The sequence below is a fragment of the Pseudophryne corroboree genome, chromosome 6 (assembly GCF_028390025.1).
Source record: "Pseudophryne corroboree isolate aPseCor3 chromosome 6, aPseCor3.hap2, whole genome shotgun sequence".
Classification (NCBI taxonomy): domain Eukaryota; kingdom Metazoa; phylum Chordata; class Amphibia; order Anura; family Myobatrachidae; genus Pseudophryne; species Pseudophryne corroboree.
In genome coordinates this window covers 162,792,561-162,810,392 of record NC_086449.1, presented here as the reverse complement: position 1 = coordinate 162,810,392, position 17,832 = coordinate 162,792,561, and the positions used below count along the sequence as shown (strand labels likewise).

At 47.5% G+C, this 17,832-nt stretch overlaps 1 long non-coding RNA gene across 1 annotated transcript in view; it reads right to left on the bottom strand.

Annotated features, from left to right (window-relative positions):
• Positions 1-7,628: 7,628 nt before the first annotated feature.
• Positions 7,629-17,832, bottom strand: part of LOC134936805 (uncharacterized) — a 38,552-nt gene continuing 28,348 nt past the window's right edge. The window contains exon 3 of the long non-coding RNA XR_010180551.1: positions 7,629-12,957. This is a non-coding gene — a long non-coding RNA (uncharacterized LOC134936805). The remainder of the gene's footprint in view (positions 12,958-17,832) is intronic.

The following is a 17,832-nucleotide window of genomic DNA, read 5'->3' as shown; positions in this document are numbered from 1 at the left end:
CTGAATATGCAGCACTCCTTTAACAAACGTCTGAACTTCAGGCAGTGAAGCCAGTTCTTTTTGGAAGAAAATCGACAGAGCCGAAATCTGGACCTTAATGGAACCTAATTTGAGGCCCATAGTCACCCCTGACTGTAGGAAGTGCAGAAATCGACCCAGCTGAAATTCCTCCGTTGGGGCCCTTCTGGCCTCACACCACGCAACATATTTTCGCCATATGCGGTGATAATGGTTTGCGGTCACCTCCTTCCTAGCTTTAATCAGCGTAGGGATGACTTCCTCCGGAATGCCCTTTTCCTTCAGGATCCGGCGTTCAACCGCCATGCCGTCAAACGCAGTCGCGGTAAGTCTTGGAACAGACAGGGTCCCTGCAGCAGCAGGTCCTGTCTGAGCGGCAGAGGCCATGGTTCCTCTGATATCATTTCTTGAAGTTCTGGGTACCAAACTCTTCTTGGCCAATCCGGAACAATGATTATAGTTCTTACTCTTCTCCTTCTTATTATCCTCAGTACCTTGGGTATGAGAGGAAGAGGAGGGAACACATAAACCGACTGGTACACCCACGGTGTCACTAAAGCATCCACGGCTATCGCCTGAGGGTCCCTTGACCTGGCGCAATATCTTTTTAGCTTTTTGTTGAGGCGGGACGCCATCATGTCCACCTGTGGCCTTTGCCACTGGTGTACAATCATTTGGAAGACTTCTGGATGAAGTCCCCACTCTCCCGGGTGGAGGTCGTGTCTGCTGAGAAAGTCTGCTTCCCAGTTGTCCACTCCGGGAATGAACACTGCTGACAGTGCTAACACATGATTTTCCGCCCATCGGAGAATCCTTGTGGTTTCTGCCATCGCCATCCTGCTTCTTGTGCCGCCCTGTCGGTTTACATGGGCGACCGCCGTGATGTTGTCTGACTGGATCAGCACCGGCTGGTGTTGAAGCAGGGGTCTTGCCTGACTTAGGGCATTGTAAATGGCCCTTAGTTCCAGAATATTTATGTGTAGGGAAGTCTCCTGACTCGACCATTGTCCCTGGAAGTTTCTTCCCTGTGTGACTGCCCCCCAACCTCGAAGGCTGGCATCCGTGGTCACCAGGATCCAGTCCTGTATGCCGAATCTGCGGCCCTCTAGTAGATGAGCACTCTGCAGCCACCACAGCAGCGACACCCTGGCCCTTGGAGACAGGGTTATCAGCCGATGCATCTGAAGATGCGATCCGGACCACTTGTCCAACAGATCCCACTGAAAGATCCTTGCATGGAACCTTCCGAATGGAATTGCTTCGTAAGAAGCCACCATCTTTCCCAGGACTCGCGTGCAGTGGTGCACCGACACCTGTTTTGTTTTTAGGAGGTCTCTGACTAGAGATGACAACTCCTTGGCCTTCTCCTCCGGGAGAAACACTTTTTTCTGTTCTGTGTCCAGAACCATCCCCAGGAACAGTAGACGCGTTGTAGGAACCAGCTGCGACTTTGGAATATTCAGGATCCAGCCGAGCTGTTGTAGCACTTCCCGAGCTAGTGCTACTCCGATCAACAACTGTTCCCTGGACCTCGCCTTTATAAGGAGATCGTCCAAGTACGGTATAATTAAAACTCCCTTTTTCCGAAGGAGTATCATCATTTCGGCCATTACCTTGGTAAATACCCTCGGTGCCGTGGACAGACCAAACTGCAACGTCTGGAATTGGTAATGACAGTCCTGTACCACAAATCTGAGGTACTCCTGGTGAGGAGGGTAAATGGGGGCATGCAGGTAAGCATCCTTGATGTCCAGTGATACCATGTAATCCCCCTCGTCCAGGCTTGCAATCACCGCCCTGAGCGATTCCATCTTGAACTTGAACCTTCTTATATAAGTGTTCAAGGATTTTAAATTTAAAATGGGTCTCACCGAACCGTCCGGTTTCGGTACCACAAACATTGTGGAATAGTAACCCCGTCCTTGTTGAAGGAGGGGTACCTTGATTATCACCTGCTGAGAATACAGCTTGTGAATCGCCTCCAGCACTGCCTCCCTGTCCGGGGGAGCTGTCGGCAAGGCAGATTTGAGGAAACGGCGAGGGGGAGACGTCTCGAATTCCAGCTTGTACCCCTGAGATACTACTTGTAGAATCCAGGGATCCACCCGTGAGCGAGCCCACTGGTCGCTGAGGTTCTTGAGACGGGCCCCCACCGTACCTGGCTCCGCCTGTGGAGCTCCAGCGTCATGCGGTGGACTTAGAGGAAGCGGGGGAGGACTTTTGTTCCTGGGAACTGGCTGTATGTTGCAGCTTTTTCCCTCTACCTCTGCCTCTGGGCAGAAAGGACGCGCCTCTAACCCGCTTGCCTTTCTGGGGCCGAAAGGACTGTACCTGATAATACGGTGCTTTCTTTGGCTGTGAGGAAACATGGGGTAAAAATGCTGACTTCCCAGCTGTCGCTGTGGAAACGAGGTCCGAGAGACCATCCCCAAACAATTCCTCACCCTTGTAAGGCAAAACTTCCATGTGCCTTTTAGAATCTGTATCTCCTGTCCACTGCCGAGTCCACAATCCTCTCCTGGCAGAAATGGACATTGCGTTTATTTTAGATGCCAGCCGGCAAATATCCCTCTGTGCATCTCTCATGTATAAGACAGCGTCTTTAATATGCTCTACGGTTAGCAATATAGTGTCCCTGTCTAGGGTATCAATGTTTTCCAACAGGGAATCTGACCACGCAGCTGCAGCACTGCACATCCATGCTGAAGCAATAGCCGGTCTCAGTATAATTCCTGAGTGTGTATATACAGACTTCAGGATAGCCTCCTGCTTTCTATCCGCAGGCTCCTTTAGGGCGGCCGTGTCCGGAGACGGTAGTGCCACCTTTTTTGACAGACGTGTGAGCGCTTTATCCACCCTAGGGGATGTCTCCCAACGTGACCTGTCCTCTGGCGGGAAAGGGTACGCCATTAGTAACTTTTTAGAAATGACCAGTTTCTTATCGGGGGAAGCCCACGCTTCTTCACACACTTCATTTAATTCATCAGATGGGGGAAAAACCACTGGTAGCTTTTTCTCCCCAAACATAATACCCTTTTTTGTGGTACCTGGGGTAATATCAGAAATGTGCAACACATTTTTCATTGCCGTAATCATATAACGAGTGGCTCTATTGGAATGTACACTAGTCTCATCGTCGTCGACACTGGAGTCAGTATCCGTGTCGACATCTGTGTCTGCCATCTGAGGTAGTGGGCGTTTTAGAGCCCCTGATGGCTTTTGAGACGCCTGGGCAGGCACGGGCTGAGAGGCCGGCTGTCCCACATCTGCTATGTCGTCAAACCTTTTATGTAAGGAGTTGACACTGTCGCGTAATTCCTTCCACATGTCCATCCATTCAGGTGTCGACCCCGCAGGGGGTGACATCACATTTATCGGCACCTGCTCCGCCTCCACATAAGCCTCCTCATCAAACATGTCGACACAGCCGTACCGACACACCGCACACACACAGGGAATGCTCTGACTGAGGACAGGACCCCACAAAGTCCTTTGGGGAGACAGAGAGAGAGTATGCCAGCACACACCAGAGCGCTATATAATGCAGGGATACACACTACACACAGTGATTTTTCCCCTATAGCTGCTATAATACACAATTTGCGCCTAAATTTAGTGCCCCCCCCTCTCTTTTTTACCCTATTGAGCCTGGAAACTGCAGGGGAGAGCCTTGGGAGCGTCCTTCCAGCGGAGCTGTGAGAGGAAATGGCGCCAGTGTGCTGAGGGAGATAGCCCCGCCCCCTTCTCGGAGGACTTCTCCCGCTTTTTTCAGAATATTTTTGGCAGGGGATATTACACATATATAGTCTTACTGACTATATTATGTGTTTTTTTGCCAAGCTAAGGTACTCTTATTGCAGCCCAGGGCGTCCCCCCCCAACCCCCCCCAGCACCCTGCACCCATCAGTGACCGGAGTGTGTGGTGTGCATGGGGAGCAATGGCGCACAGCTGCAGTGCTGTGCGCTACCTTAATGAAGACCAGAGTCTTCAGCCGCCGATTTCCTGGACTTCTTCTTGCTTCTGGCTCTGCAAGGGGGACGGCGGCGCTGCTCCGGGACCGGACGACCGAGGCTGGGCCTGTGTTCGATCCCTCTGGAGCTAATGGTGTCCAGTAGCCTAAGAAGCCCAAGGTAGCTGCAAGCAGGTAGGTTCGCTTCTTCTCCCCTTAGTCCCTCGTAGCAGTGAGTCTGTTGCCAGCAGATCTCACTGAAAATAAAAAACCTAAATATACTCTTTTCTTTTCTAAGAGCTCAGGAGAGCCCCTAGTGTGCAACCAGCTCGGCCGGGCACAAAATTCTAACTGAGGTCTGGAGGAGGGGCATAGAGGGAGGAGCCAGTGCACACCAGGTAGTCCTAAATCTTTCTTAGTTGTGCCCAGTCTCCTGCGGAGCCGCTATTCCCCATGGTCCTTACGGAGTCCCCAGCATCCACTAGGACGTCAGAGAAAAACTGCTAGTGTCCACCAAAAGGGAAGAGTTCAGAAAAACACTAAAGGGGGGGTACACACGGAGAGATCCGGGCTTAAATTCTAAGCAATCTGACTAGATTGCTTAAAAATGAAGGTGGTCATTCCGAGTTGATCGCTAGTGGCATTTGTTTGCAGTGCAGCGATCAGGCTATAAAACGGCAGTTCTGCACATGCGTATGTGGCACAATGCGCAGGCGCGACGTACGGGCACAACGAACAATGCAGTTTTGCACAGGGTCTAGCGATGCATTTCAGTCGCACTGGTTGCCGCAGAGTGATTGACATGAAGGGGGCATTTCTGGGTGGCAACTGACCGTTTTCAGGGAGTGTTCGGAGAAATGCAGGTGAGCCAGAGAAAATGCAGGCGTGGCTAGGCCAACGCTGGGCAGGTGTGTGACGTCAAATCCGGAACTGAATAGTCTGAAGTGATCGCAAGCGCTGAGTAGGTTTTGAGCTACTCTGAAACTACACAAATTTTTTTTGCAGGCGCTCTGCGATAAAAACATTCGCACTTCTGCTAAGCTAAAATACACTCCCAGTGTGCGGCAGCATAGCGTTTGCATGGCTGCTAAAAACTGCTAGCGAGCGATCAACTCAGAATGACCCCCTAAGCACGGATATCGCCATGTGTAGGGTGCCGGCGAAATCGATGCACAGTCCTGCGTGTCGCTATCGCCGGCTCTAGAGTTGGTATGCATGCATGCCAAATATAGTGAGATTGCTCATTTCACCGCTGGGTGAAATGAGTGCCCCACCCCCTCCCCCACCCCCATCAACCTCCTCGCTCAGCACACCCTGCGCTGAGTGCTGAGCGGGGGGAGAGATGTATGCTGAGCGGTCTGTGCTAGATCACTCAGCACACGTCTCCCCGTGTGTATGGGGCTTAAGTCAGAGACTGAACCCAAGATATCTGGCTGGGAAGAGCAATTAACAGGCTCAGATAGGAACCACTGCTTTGAAGTCAGATATCTTCGATTCCCCATGGACGATTTTCAAAAATCTGGTACCCCTGGAAAAAGAGGACCCTCAGCTATCAGCTTAGGGCCCTTATACTCCTGGGGCCCTTGGGCAACTGCCCATTGAGCCCATATGAAAAAGACAGCCCTGGGTATAAGCTGTCATTCAGGTCACACTTGTATGTATCATAGATGTAAGAAACCCTATATATATTTAAGTGAAACAATATCCTTTAGATCAGATGTAATAAAAAATCCTATACATTTAGGTGAATTTTTTTTACATTGAAAAAGAAAACTGCATAACTGTATTCCAATTATAATTGTGGGTATTTTTGAAAAGAAGTATATGAAATAAGGTTCCGTTTTGAATATAAACAAAAACGTGGTTGGTTGCTATCATTATCATAAGTCAGAAGCGGTGATAAGTCAATAAGACTGACAAAGAAAGTAGGAGAAAGATGCTGCTTTACCACTTGCTGCCAACCCCATATACTGTACCTCTATGGAGATGGCGGACTATGGGGATAATTCAGAGTTGATCGCAATAGTCCCGCCTAGGAAATAGGAATCCCGACTTCAAAGATGCAAATGTTGGGACGTATGCAAAACTAACTCTCTCTGCACATGTTATATCTACTGCCCCCCCCCCCCCCCCCCCCTGCAGTGCACATGGTTTTGCCCGACTGCTAACAAATTTGCTGCTGCAATCAACTCTGAATTAGGCCCCAAGTTTGCAGCAAGAAGCTTAGCTTTTTCCTGCTTGGTATATTGACTAAGGTTATATCATGGTGGTGCCATCCATACCCCGCAATGGTAACCAGTGAAGCTGGACAGGCTTTGCTGGATCCCCGCTGGTTGACATCACTATGCGCCTTTGCAGAGTTAAGCTGCAGGTGACTGAGAAAATACCATCGCTGGGGAGCGCCCCATTGTACATTGTGGGGGTGCATCATTATACAGTGGTACATAATAATAGTCACTGCAGCACTGAGCTACCAATGGGAAATAGACCCCTAAATGTATTTTAACATTACACCATGAACACATAAAGGAAAATACTTAATCTTTACAGTTAATAAGAAGATTTGAAAAAGCTCTAGAGCACAGGTTCTCAAACTCGGTCCTCAGGATTCCACACGGTGCATGTTTTGCAGGTCTCCTCACAGAATCACAAGTGAAATACTTAGCTCCACCAGGGGACCTTTTAAAATGTGTCAGAGAGTAATTAATACACCTGTGCACTTGCTGGGTTACCTGCAAAACATGCACTGTGTGGGGTCCTGAGGACCGAGTTTGAGAACCCCTGCTCTAGAGCATGGGTCTGCAAACTCGGTCCTCATTACCCCACACAGTGCATGTTTTCCAGGTCTCCTCACAGAATCACAAGTGAAATAATTAACTCCACCTGCGGACCTTTTAAAACGTGTTAGTAATTAATACACCTATGCACTTGTTGGGTTACCTGCAAAACATGCACTGTGTGGGGTAATAAGGACCTAGTTTGCAGACCTATGCTGTAGAGCCCTGTATAATCCGTTCACTTTGAGCCTTTAGCCCATAAAAATCTACAGAAATACAGTAGGATACAGCTTGTGCCATTGTTACACTGCATTCTCACAAATATTGGTTCAGCCCACAAGCTAACGGCCTTAGTGTAGGTTATGGTGATAGGGACACTTCAGTAAGAAGTATGCATGCTCAAAGTGGGGCTGTTTACACTTCTTTTCCTCCACTGTCTTCGAGGTCGGTCAAATGCTGCACAAAGCATGTGGGTTTCAGAATAAGGCCAGTGCAGGGAACCAAGGAGATATCCACTAGGCCTCATTTCCCTAGAGTAGGGATGGCCATTGACCATTGATGATCTAGACAAGGCGCTGATGCCTGGGAACAATACAGGTAAATAACCAAGTCAGAGCTGGTTGGAGAGAATCGGGACATGGAGTAGAGAGAACCGTGGAGGGACTGGGCTGCAAAGTGGAAGATACTGAAAGAAGAAAAGGGTCATGTAGTGGAGACAAGAGACACAGGAAAAGGGGAGTAGCGGAGTAGATCATGCTTGCCTACCTGACCCTCTCCATGAGGGAGAAAATGTCGCAGTAAATACGTTTTCATAGTATAGAATATATTTCCTCAGCGCTTAAATATCAGTGTGCTATTTTAGTAACATAGGAACCATACAATATTTATGGATAATAAAAATCTTTATATAAGTAGACAAAGATAATAAAAGTGTATATTTATAAACCTGTACAGTTTATGAAATAAAAACAAACATACAGGTCCGAGTTGCCGAAAGGTTTGGGATTTCGTCCGAGAATGACCATTAAATAATGTTGTGAAACACAACACAGAGCAGGATGGACATTTCAGGAGGCATTTGTTTTCATGTAGGTGGAATATAGAACGTCACAGGGGTTAGCTATTAATGACCTTTTCATAGACGACCCACCCTCATGTAGCAAAATCATCACTGGCATTTGGTGCAGTTTTTCTTTTTTTCAGCAGTTTTACTTGTACATTTCACAAGTCATTTGCTGTCTGTCCATGATGACAGTGAAGGTGACAAATTGTACGTATATATATGAGTTTTAGTCACCCCTTAGCAATCAGACTCGTTATTTTGCAAGCTGTGAGACGTCCCGTTTCCAAGCAGTTCTTCAATGACCTCACTTTTTCTTGTAACTCAATATGCATATTTAACCCCCCGTGTATTTATTTTATGTCTACGCCGTGTGCATTGCATGATGCTCTTATAAGTGAAAACATACGTGCATATATTCTCAGTGAGCGCGCCTGGTTCATGGCACCACCTAAATTATTTTAGAGATTTGTAAAAATATATTTATTATTTAGATATTTTCCTCTTTTTTATAGATTTTTATTTTTATTTTGCGTCCAGACAAATGGAAGGTTTTAATAGTGATGATTAACATGGAGTGACCCCCCCCCCCCACCCCACCAATTCCTCATAACAAACAATAACAAATGTCTGGCCTGATTGTGTAATAGCTCTGACATTACGGTTGCTTGGTCACTGGTATTTCAGTGTGCACCCACCCTCTTGGGGTTTAAGGCTAAGGATGACTCAGACCTGTGTACTGTGCTGCAGTTCCGTCTTCACAGTGCAGGAGAAGTTCAAGATATTAGACATTCTAGATTTTTCTTTAAATATTCTCATAGAGCAAGCATTCCCAACCTCGAATAAACACTAAAGGGCCCTACACACTTAGCGATTACGATGGTCGATATGAACGCTATCGTTAAAAAATGAACGATAAATTGTTCATATCTTTCAGTGTGTATGCATCAACGATGAACGATGCGCGTCCCTGCAGACGTTCATAGTTGATCTATCCCCGTTTATACATGCAAGTCAATTTGACGATATAGATGTATGTACTGTCATATCGTCCATATTGTCCATCGATATTGTCCATTGTGTAGGCAAACATTGGTGATGAAAAAAACGACCAACGATAATATCGTTGGTCGTTAAAATCGCCCAGTGTGTAAAGCCATTAACAGTGCAGGTTTTAATGATATCCAGGCTTCAGCACCGATGGTTCAATCAAAATAACTGAGGTGCTAATTAAGTCACCTGTGTTCAAGTATGGATATCACTAAAACCAGGACTGTTAGTGTGCCTTGAGATCTGAGGTTGGGAATGCCTGTCATAGAGAATATACATCTGCTGTATTTTCAGTATTTAACTGTTCATAACTGATTTAACTGTTCATCAATTGTACTGGACCCACATATCCCATAATGTTTTATTGGGGGTAAAAACGACACTATTTTTTTTAAATTTGTATTAATCTTGTCACGACACTAGGAGGTTGGTGATTCAGGTCAGTACTGCTAGGGCTAGCTGTATGTGCTGGAGTGTGAGAGAAGCTAGGTGGCCTAATGTGTGTAGAATGAGTGGCCGGTGATCGGGATCCCGGCGCCCAGCATACCGGCACCGGGATCCCGACCACCGGCATGCCGACCGCCGGCAGTGGGGCAAGCACAAATGAGCCCCTTGCGGGCTCGCCACGCTGCGGCAACACTATTTATTCTCCCTCCAGTGGGGTCGTGAACCCCCAAGAGGGAGAACAGTTGTCGGTATGCTGGGTGTCGGGATTCCGGTGCCAGTATACTGAGCACCGGGATCCCAACAGCCGGCATACTGAACAGCACCCGGCCTAATAATGCTACTCTTCATGCAGCCAATGGCTGTAGCAGGTTAGCAGGATTTGCCAATAGCTAAAGGATTGGCAAGTGCAGGTTTACATCCGTATACTGTAGCAGTATGCTGAGATATCTCGAGCACTAGAACTGGGTGCTGGAGTACAAATGGAGCAGGCTGCAGGAATACACTGGAACAGGGTACTGCAGCCAGTTGCGGTTCTAGTCACGGGCAAGCAGGGCAATGGCCCGGGGTGCTGTGACCTGGGGACGCGGCCGCAGTCACCCCTTCCCCCACAGGCGCAGTCTTATATGACGGTGCCTACCCTCTCTCACCCACTGCCACTGCCGGCCAGCAGCGGATTTACCAGTTGCTCGCTGTCATGGGCTGTCAGTCCCCTGAGGAAGCTTACACTGCTACCTGGGGTCCAAGATTGAAGAGAAGGATGAGGGGGAAGTGGAACAGGCAGACGGGGAGGAGGGTCCGCCATCCCTTCTGAAGTGAGCGGTACAATCGCTGGTTGCCCAATAAGCAGCACCTGCTGAATCAAATTGCCTGGTGGCAGCGGTGGTGTGGCTGTGCGTGGAGAGCTCCATCTTTGTGAGCATCACTGCTGGGGGCTATGTGGGGCACGGAGGAGAATGGCGGCTGTTAGAGATGCGCAGGGATGGTGCTGGAGAGATGCCTGGGATTGGTGCAGTCTGCTACAATCAATGGTGTGGTGGGACACACTGACTGAGGGCCTGCCTGTTACAATCAGTGGATGGGAGCCAGGGGGTAACACACTGACTGGGGACCAGCCTGCTAATCAGTGGTGGGGCAGCTATGGATTGTTTGAGGAAGGGGGCCCCAAATCTGTGTTTTTCTTAGGGCCCCATGAGGCCTAAATCTGCCTCTATTTACAAGCTGCAGCTATGGCTGTGCTGCTGATCCCTCACCCACTGGCCCAGATTGCCGGTGGTGCTGGGCGTGACATCGCCGCGCAAGTGATGGCTTTCTAGGAGCAGCTGTGGAAGAAGACTTACTGACTGCAGCAGCAGCAGCACACAACTCCCGGCCACCGCCAACCCCTCACATACACATCATCTGCCAGACATGAAGCATGGGAGAATGCTGACAAGACGCAAAGTCTTCCACAGTCAGTACCCAGGCAGCGCCTTCATTACATTCCCCCCACCAACCCAACCCACCCGCGACTCCCTCTGGCCCTCTACCACCGGGACTGGGGTCACCGTGGCCCTTATAATTCTAGTGGCCATATACACCTATACTGACGTAGGAGGTGTACCCTTGGTGTCAGTTTGCCCCCGTTCCTTGTGCAGTCTGTGTGTCTATAAGCGGCTCTACTGTAACATGTATAAGGGACTCTACTGTGTGGTGTAAGGTGTATAAGGGGCACTACTGTGTGGTGTAAGGTGTATAAGGGGCAGTACTGTGTGGTGTAAATTGAATAACGGACACTGCTGTATGGTGTAAATTGAATTGACACTATCCTGTGACCACGCCTCTTCCCCATGAAGCCACGCACCTATTTTTGGCGCACTCACGCCTTAGATGCGCACTGTCCCTGAGGTGGGGGGAAGCACCGAAAGAAGCTTTCGTCCTGAGCTCCACAAAGTCTAGAACCGGCCCTGACTGGAGCACAACTGAAGCAGACTGCAATGATATACTAGAACTGGGTCCCGGAAGCACAAATGAAGCAATTCTGGAGCTGGTTACTGGAATATACTGAAACAAAATGCTGTAAAGTAATACTGGAGCAGGCTGGCAGATTATTACTGGAACAGAATGCTGCAAAGCAATACTGGAGCAGGCAGCAAGATTATGCTGTAACAGAATGCTGTGAAGCAATACAGAACCAGGGCCTAGGGTAGTCGATCATCTGAGAGAGATGCTGTACTGGCAATATACTGCTAGTACTTCCTGGTTTAAATAGGGCATCCTAGGCGTTTATAGGCTAGGCGTAACATGTGACCTGAGTTGCTGAGAGCTGGTTTGGCAGCACAGATCATGTGACACAGGGGCTAATTCAATATGCCTTGCCCGCAGAAGTATGGAAATCGCTATTTGCCAATTTTCACAGTTTAAGAGCCGGCAGAAGGGGTGGTGACAGGGCGTCGATGCTGCGTTTTGTGGGCATTGGCGCACAGTTTGGGGGTGGGTTTGTCTGGACCATTTGCGTTGTCTGAACCGTTTGTGGGGCGGGCCGCGGCTGCTGCATGGCGTCACATGCAGCCGCTGTGACCAAAAAGATGGTGGCTCTCCAACTGCACGTAGGAAGGGGGCTACCCTTTTATGCGAGTGCTTTGCTGTTTGGCGAAGTGCTCGTATGTTAGCGGGGGCAGGACCCGGCATGCAGAGCAGCCTTGCCCTGTGCTGGGTGGCCCCCCGCATGTTAGAGAAGTGAGTTGTAGTTTTGTGATTTATTGCAAAACTACAACACATACTGAATCGGGCTCGCAGTCCAAGATAGCGGCATCCATGTTTCAGAATAGCAGCAACCACTGGAAAGAGGATGCCAGCCACATTACAGGTAATTGATTACACACTTTACAGATGCTGCAGACGGTCAATGGGGCCACAAATGGACTGAAAGTGACACAACTGGAGGCAGTAACAGGTGTAAAACCGATTTAAATTTTACCTCAAAGTAATTATTTATTGCCCTCTTAGATCAAAAAATGATTATACCAGTGATTGCTCCATCAATTTAGATCCTCATCTTGCATCCACATATTTCTGCTGTAACTATCAGAGTCCAATAGCTGGAAAAGAAGGCAGACAGTGGGAGGTTCAGTAGAACAAGGAATGGATACCAGCATCTGGTATCCAGAAAGGTAGAACCAGCAGCAAAGGATGGAGCAGTGGAGATGTTAAGGACAAGCTGTTATCTGTATTTCTGTAGAGAATAACAGAATGCAGCATCAACTATGATCACAATAATCCAGCAATGGAGCAAATAACATGGCCTTGCTTGTGCAAGATTACCCGGGGTGATGGTTGAACATCAGAGTAGCAATAAAACATGAGGCAAAAGAAAGGCAATGTCAACCAGCTACAGTAGGGTGGCAGCCTCCATTGACAGGAACCCTATCTTCTGCCTGTACACCCCTCCTTCCAGAATGCCCATCAGGCGCTGGCTTATTGATATACTGTGTGTAAGATTACATGTTCTAGTTAACCTACAATCATCAAATCGCAGCTCCAAAAACTTTACTACTGGACCAAATTCTTTCCATTAATCCACATATTGTAGTCAACATCTGAGGGTTCTAGAGTCCTGGATCTTTTCTTCTTTCTTCTTCATCATCAATGACTTGTGGTGATGGAGTCTCTCTTCGACCTGGAAAGAGGTTCTCATTAAATGGTTTAGGCAGAGAAACATGAATATCTGTTTATATTTTCATAGAGATTGGGTAATATGTGATGACAATTTAAAAAGTCTAATAACATTCGGATCCTTCTTTAAGAAGAAGGTTTTAGGTTTTACTGGGGAACAAGACTCTCACCTGACAAATTGGGTATAGCTCTACAGTGTCTTTTTTTGCTTGCTTATCATTCGCCTGAGCTTCTCTCAAAATGTGTCTTTTTCCTGTAATTTACTGTAAAGCAGTTATTATAATTATTAAGCATTTTCAGATGGTATTGGTGTAGAAACTGGGAAATGTCACTGGCTAAAATTGTTCACTAGTAAAGAAAGGGCAGTGTTCACAGTTTTTATAAGCAGATTCAGCAGTAGGCAAAACAGTCCATCCAGCAATCTTGAAGGTAACTCAAAACTTTGGGTGAGATTCAAATGATATATCACGCCCACTTTCCTTTCTAAAATGAGCTCCGTTATCGTGCATATTGCGCCCGTAGTAATTAAGTTTATCTGTGTAAAGGGTTCGGTGCCTCGTTACTCCAGGGGTAGCGAGCTGAAATAATAATACAATGTCCCTGAGGGCAGTAACAGAACGGGTATGGAAAGGGGTGAAAAGAATTGAATCCCGCCCATTGAGTCTGATTATCTTTCAGATTAATATTTACTATATTTACATCAAGGGTGGTACAGAAACTCTACCAGAACTCGTACTGAATTGCATCAACTTTAACAACAAAAGGCACACTAGCTTGAGATCTGGATGCATCATATTGGTATTGATGTAAAGAGAGTGTTCAGTTGAGTAAACGCTTCTTGCCTCCTAGGTGACCATGTGACAGGATCTCCCTTTATATGTTGAGGTCCATAACAGCAGCAATTATTCTATAAACATTTCTTAGGAATTTACGATAAAAGATTGCAAAGCCAATAAACCTCTGTGCTTCCATTAACTTCTTACAGTCAGGCTAATCAGCAACTTGTTGGATTCTATGTTCAAAACATCTACAGACAGAGTATATTCCAAAACTTGTATACGAGTCTGTTCTAATTTCCATTTCCCCAATTTACAGTCTGTTCTTCCAGGGGCTTTCAATCAAGTACAGTGCAGACATGTCTGAGATGTTCTTCATGGTTATCAGAAAGGGTGTGGTTCATTAGATCGACATGCATTAGGTCGACATACATTGGGTCGACATGGAAAAAGGTTGACATGAGTTTTTGGACTGTTTTTGGTGTCATTTTCTTCGTAAAGTGATGGGGAACCCCAATTAGTGTACCGCGTCCCCTCGCTTGGCACAGGTTACCGTCCCCACTTGTAGTCCACGTGGATCGTTAGGTATGAAAAAGGTGAAAAACTCATGTCGACCTTTTTGCATGTCGACCTAGTACATGTCTACCTAATGACCATGTCGACCTAGTGACCATGTCGACCTAATGCATGTCGACCTTCAGTGGTCGATCCAATGTATGTCGACCTAATGCTTGTCGACCTAACGACCGCCTCCCATCAGAAAATATTAGACTGTTGTCTTTGGAAACATGATCATTGAGTAGATCTCTTAAAACATCATTGATGAAATGCTGGACATTTCCTGGGGAAGACAAGACCAAATACTCAAAATGTCCTAAATGCAGTCTTCGGGGAAATTTACTAAGAATTGTGTTTGTCCGAGCTGTTATCGGTGGAGTTTAGCCTTTTTTTGAATCCTGGAGATTTACTAAAGCCAAACACGGGAGTAAATACGATTCTATCTGCAAAACACAGTTGAAACCGCAAATATACAATTCAACACACCACCGAACCAACTTGCAAGTATTTTCTATAGGAAACAACACAGCATGGATATTTACTATGGAGCAAACAACACTTTTTTAAATAGACATCTTTCTGAGCAGCGAGTCTGCAGAGTGTGCACAGATCAGTGTGATCCGTGCAAGCTTCAGTGTGTACAGTGATAAAAAAAAAGTGTTAGAACCAGGGACACACAAGCTGATCACTGTGTCAAAATAACGCTTAAACCCGGAAGTCCTTCTATCACAGAGGACAGCTCTCATTGGGAGGACTGTCCTTTGCGCATTTCTACGTACATACTGGCGTTAATTACACAATGGGGGTCATTCCGAGTTGTTCGCTCGCAAGCTGCTTTTAGCAGCTTTGCACACGCTAAGCCGCCGCCTACTGGGAGTGAATCTTAGCATATCAAAATTGCGAACGAAAGATTAGCAGAATTGTGAATAGACACTTCTTAGCAGTTTCTGAGTAGCTCCAGACTTACTTGGCATCTGCGATCAGTTCAGTGCTTGTCGTTCCTGGTTTGACGTCACAAACACACCCAGCGTTTGCCTAGACACTCCTCCGTTTCTCCAGTCACTCCCGCGTTTTTCCCAGAAACGGTAGCGTTTTTTCACACGCTCCCATAAAACGGCCTGTTTCCGCCCAGAAACACCCACTTCCTGTCAATCACACTCCGATCACCAGAACGAAGAAAAAACCTCGTAATGCCGTGAGTAAAATTCCTAACTGTATAGCAAATTTACTTGGCGCAGTCGCAGTGCGGACATTGCGCATGCGCATTAGCGACTAATCGCTCCGTTGCGAGAAAAAAATAACAAGCGAACAACTCGGAATGACCCCCCATGTACGTACAAAAACACGGCTCCTGTCTAGCTACCACTGTGCCAAGTCTGCATAGCCATAGGCTAAACTAGCAGTCGATATTCCTTCTTTCTACTTATAGGCTGCGAATGTGTACGCAAATTGCAAATGAGTTTGCGATGAGTTCGGTGGGCGTCTACCTTAATTTCTGGGTGGTAGCTGCTCTTGCTAATACTATCTATGAAAATCGCAAATGCAATTGCGTCCAAACATGAATTAGACCCAGAGACTGGAGTGAATACGCTCTCTAAGTTTTATAAAAATCTAGGCTAACTGTTGTGTGTAAATGAAGTGGGACACAGGGAAAGTATCAGGCACACGGAGATCCATACAATTTTGTTGAGTGTTTATGGGTGGTAACTGGGGGGGAAATGGCTAACAGATGGAGGAGTGTTGTGGGCATGACGGTGTCAGCCTCAGTTCCATTGACATCCGCAGCCATGGTCCCCCAGACATTCTAGAAAATGCAAAGAAACTGGCGCTTCAAAAAAATAATAATCAATCAACCAAATATACTCTAAGAGCTGCTCACCAAATGGGACGGGCTGGCCCCAAAAGACAGTTTAAAGATAAAAAGAAAGAGGTGGGAGCGCTGAGAGAGAATATTAGATGAACAGTAACATAAAATAGCATGACACAGATAAAAACAATATTAAAAAACAAGTAATAGAACAGTGGTCTTCAACCTTAATTGGGGTGTGAGCTACTTTCGGAAAATAAAACCTCTGAAAGAGCTACCCCCTCCCCCCAATACGCACGCGTTCCTGCGAAAGTGGGTGTGGCCTCACAACTGCAAGTATTGTTCCCCGCCACGTAGTGCCAGATACACAAATAATGCCCCCCAGCAGTGCCAGATACACAAATAATGCCCCCCAGCAGTGCCAGATAAACAAAAAATGCCCCTCGGCAGTGCCAGATACACATACAATGCCCCCCAGCAGTGCCAGATACACAAATAATGCCCCCCAGCAGTGCCAGATACACATACAATGCCCGCTGCAGTGCCAGATACAATGCTCCCCAGCAGTGCCAGATACAATGCCCCCTGCAGTGCCAGATACAATGTCCCCTGCAGTGCCAAATACAATCCAACCTTCAGTGCCAGATACAATGCCCCCCCCCCCGCAAATGCCCCCTGCAGTGCCAGATACAATGCCCCCTGCAGTGCCAGATACAATGCCCCCCACAGTGCCAGATCCAATGCCCCCCACAGTGCCAGATACAATGCCCCCTGCAGTGCCAGATACAATGCCCCCCACAGTGCCAGATACAATGCCCCCCACAGTGCCAGTTACAGTGCCCCACACAGTGCTCACCGCTGCTGGCTTCTTCTACAGCCGCTGGTGCAGCTCCTCCTGTATGAGGAACGGAAGGGGAGGACAGCACAGCGCGCGACTCTCCTGTGAAGTCTGGACTCCGGAGAGCAGCTACGGCGAGGGTGACAGAGTCTCCGGCGGCAGCGGGCATTTGAAATATGGCGCTGGTAAGTGAGCCAATCAAAGCTTGCTGTCCGAGAACCAATCAGGCGCCGCCGCTGCCAGTCCGCGAGCTCTGATTGGCAGACGACCGGCACCATATTAAAAATGAAGGGAGGAGGAGTGCCAGTGACTTGCCAAGCCCGTGCGCTCTGCGAGCTATCGAAAATACTACGGCGAGCTACCGGTTGCTTGCGAGTGACGGGTTGGCGATCACTGTATAGATGATTACCTTAATTTAGGACAAGAAAGTATCATACTACTAGCAATAATGTAACAAGTGAAGTATCACACTGAACTGTGTTATTTGAAACAGTCAATAGCCTATTACGTGGATACAAAATAATGCAAGTCTTTACAATGTTTATGCAGGTTGAATTCGCATATTGAAGGTATCCATAGCGAAAAGCACCACTTGGGTGTTTTGGTTTAGTAAATATCTTACCCACAGAGGGTTTGAATCCTCCTGCTGAGTAACGGACACTCCGTGAAAAGACTGTGATGATTGGTTATAGAGGGAAAGACGCTCCTGGTCAACAGTTCTTTATCCAGCCGTGTGTCCACAGACTGGAAAGCTGATGAGATTCGGCTGCACTTGGGGCTAATTCAGACATGATCGCTGCTGTGCATTTTCGCACAGCAGCGATCAGGTCTGAACTGCGGATGCACTGGTGCCGCAGTGCGCCAGCGCATGCCAGACAGCCGACGGCTGTCTTAGCCCTG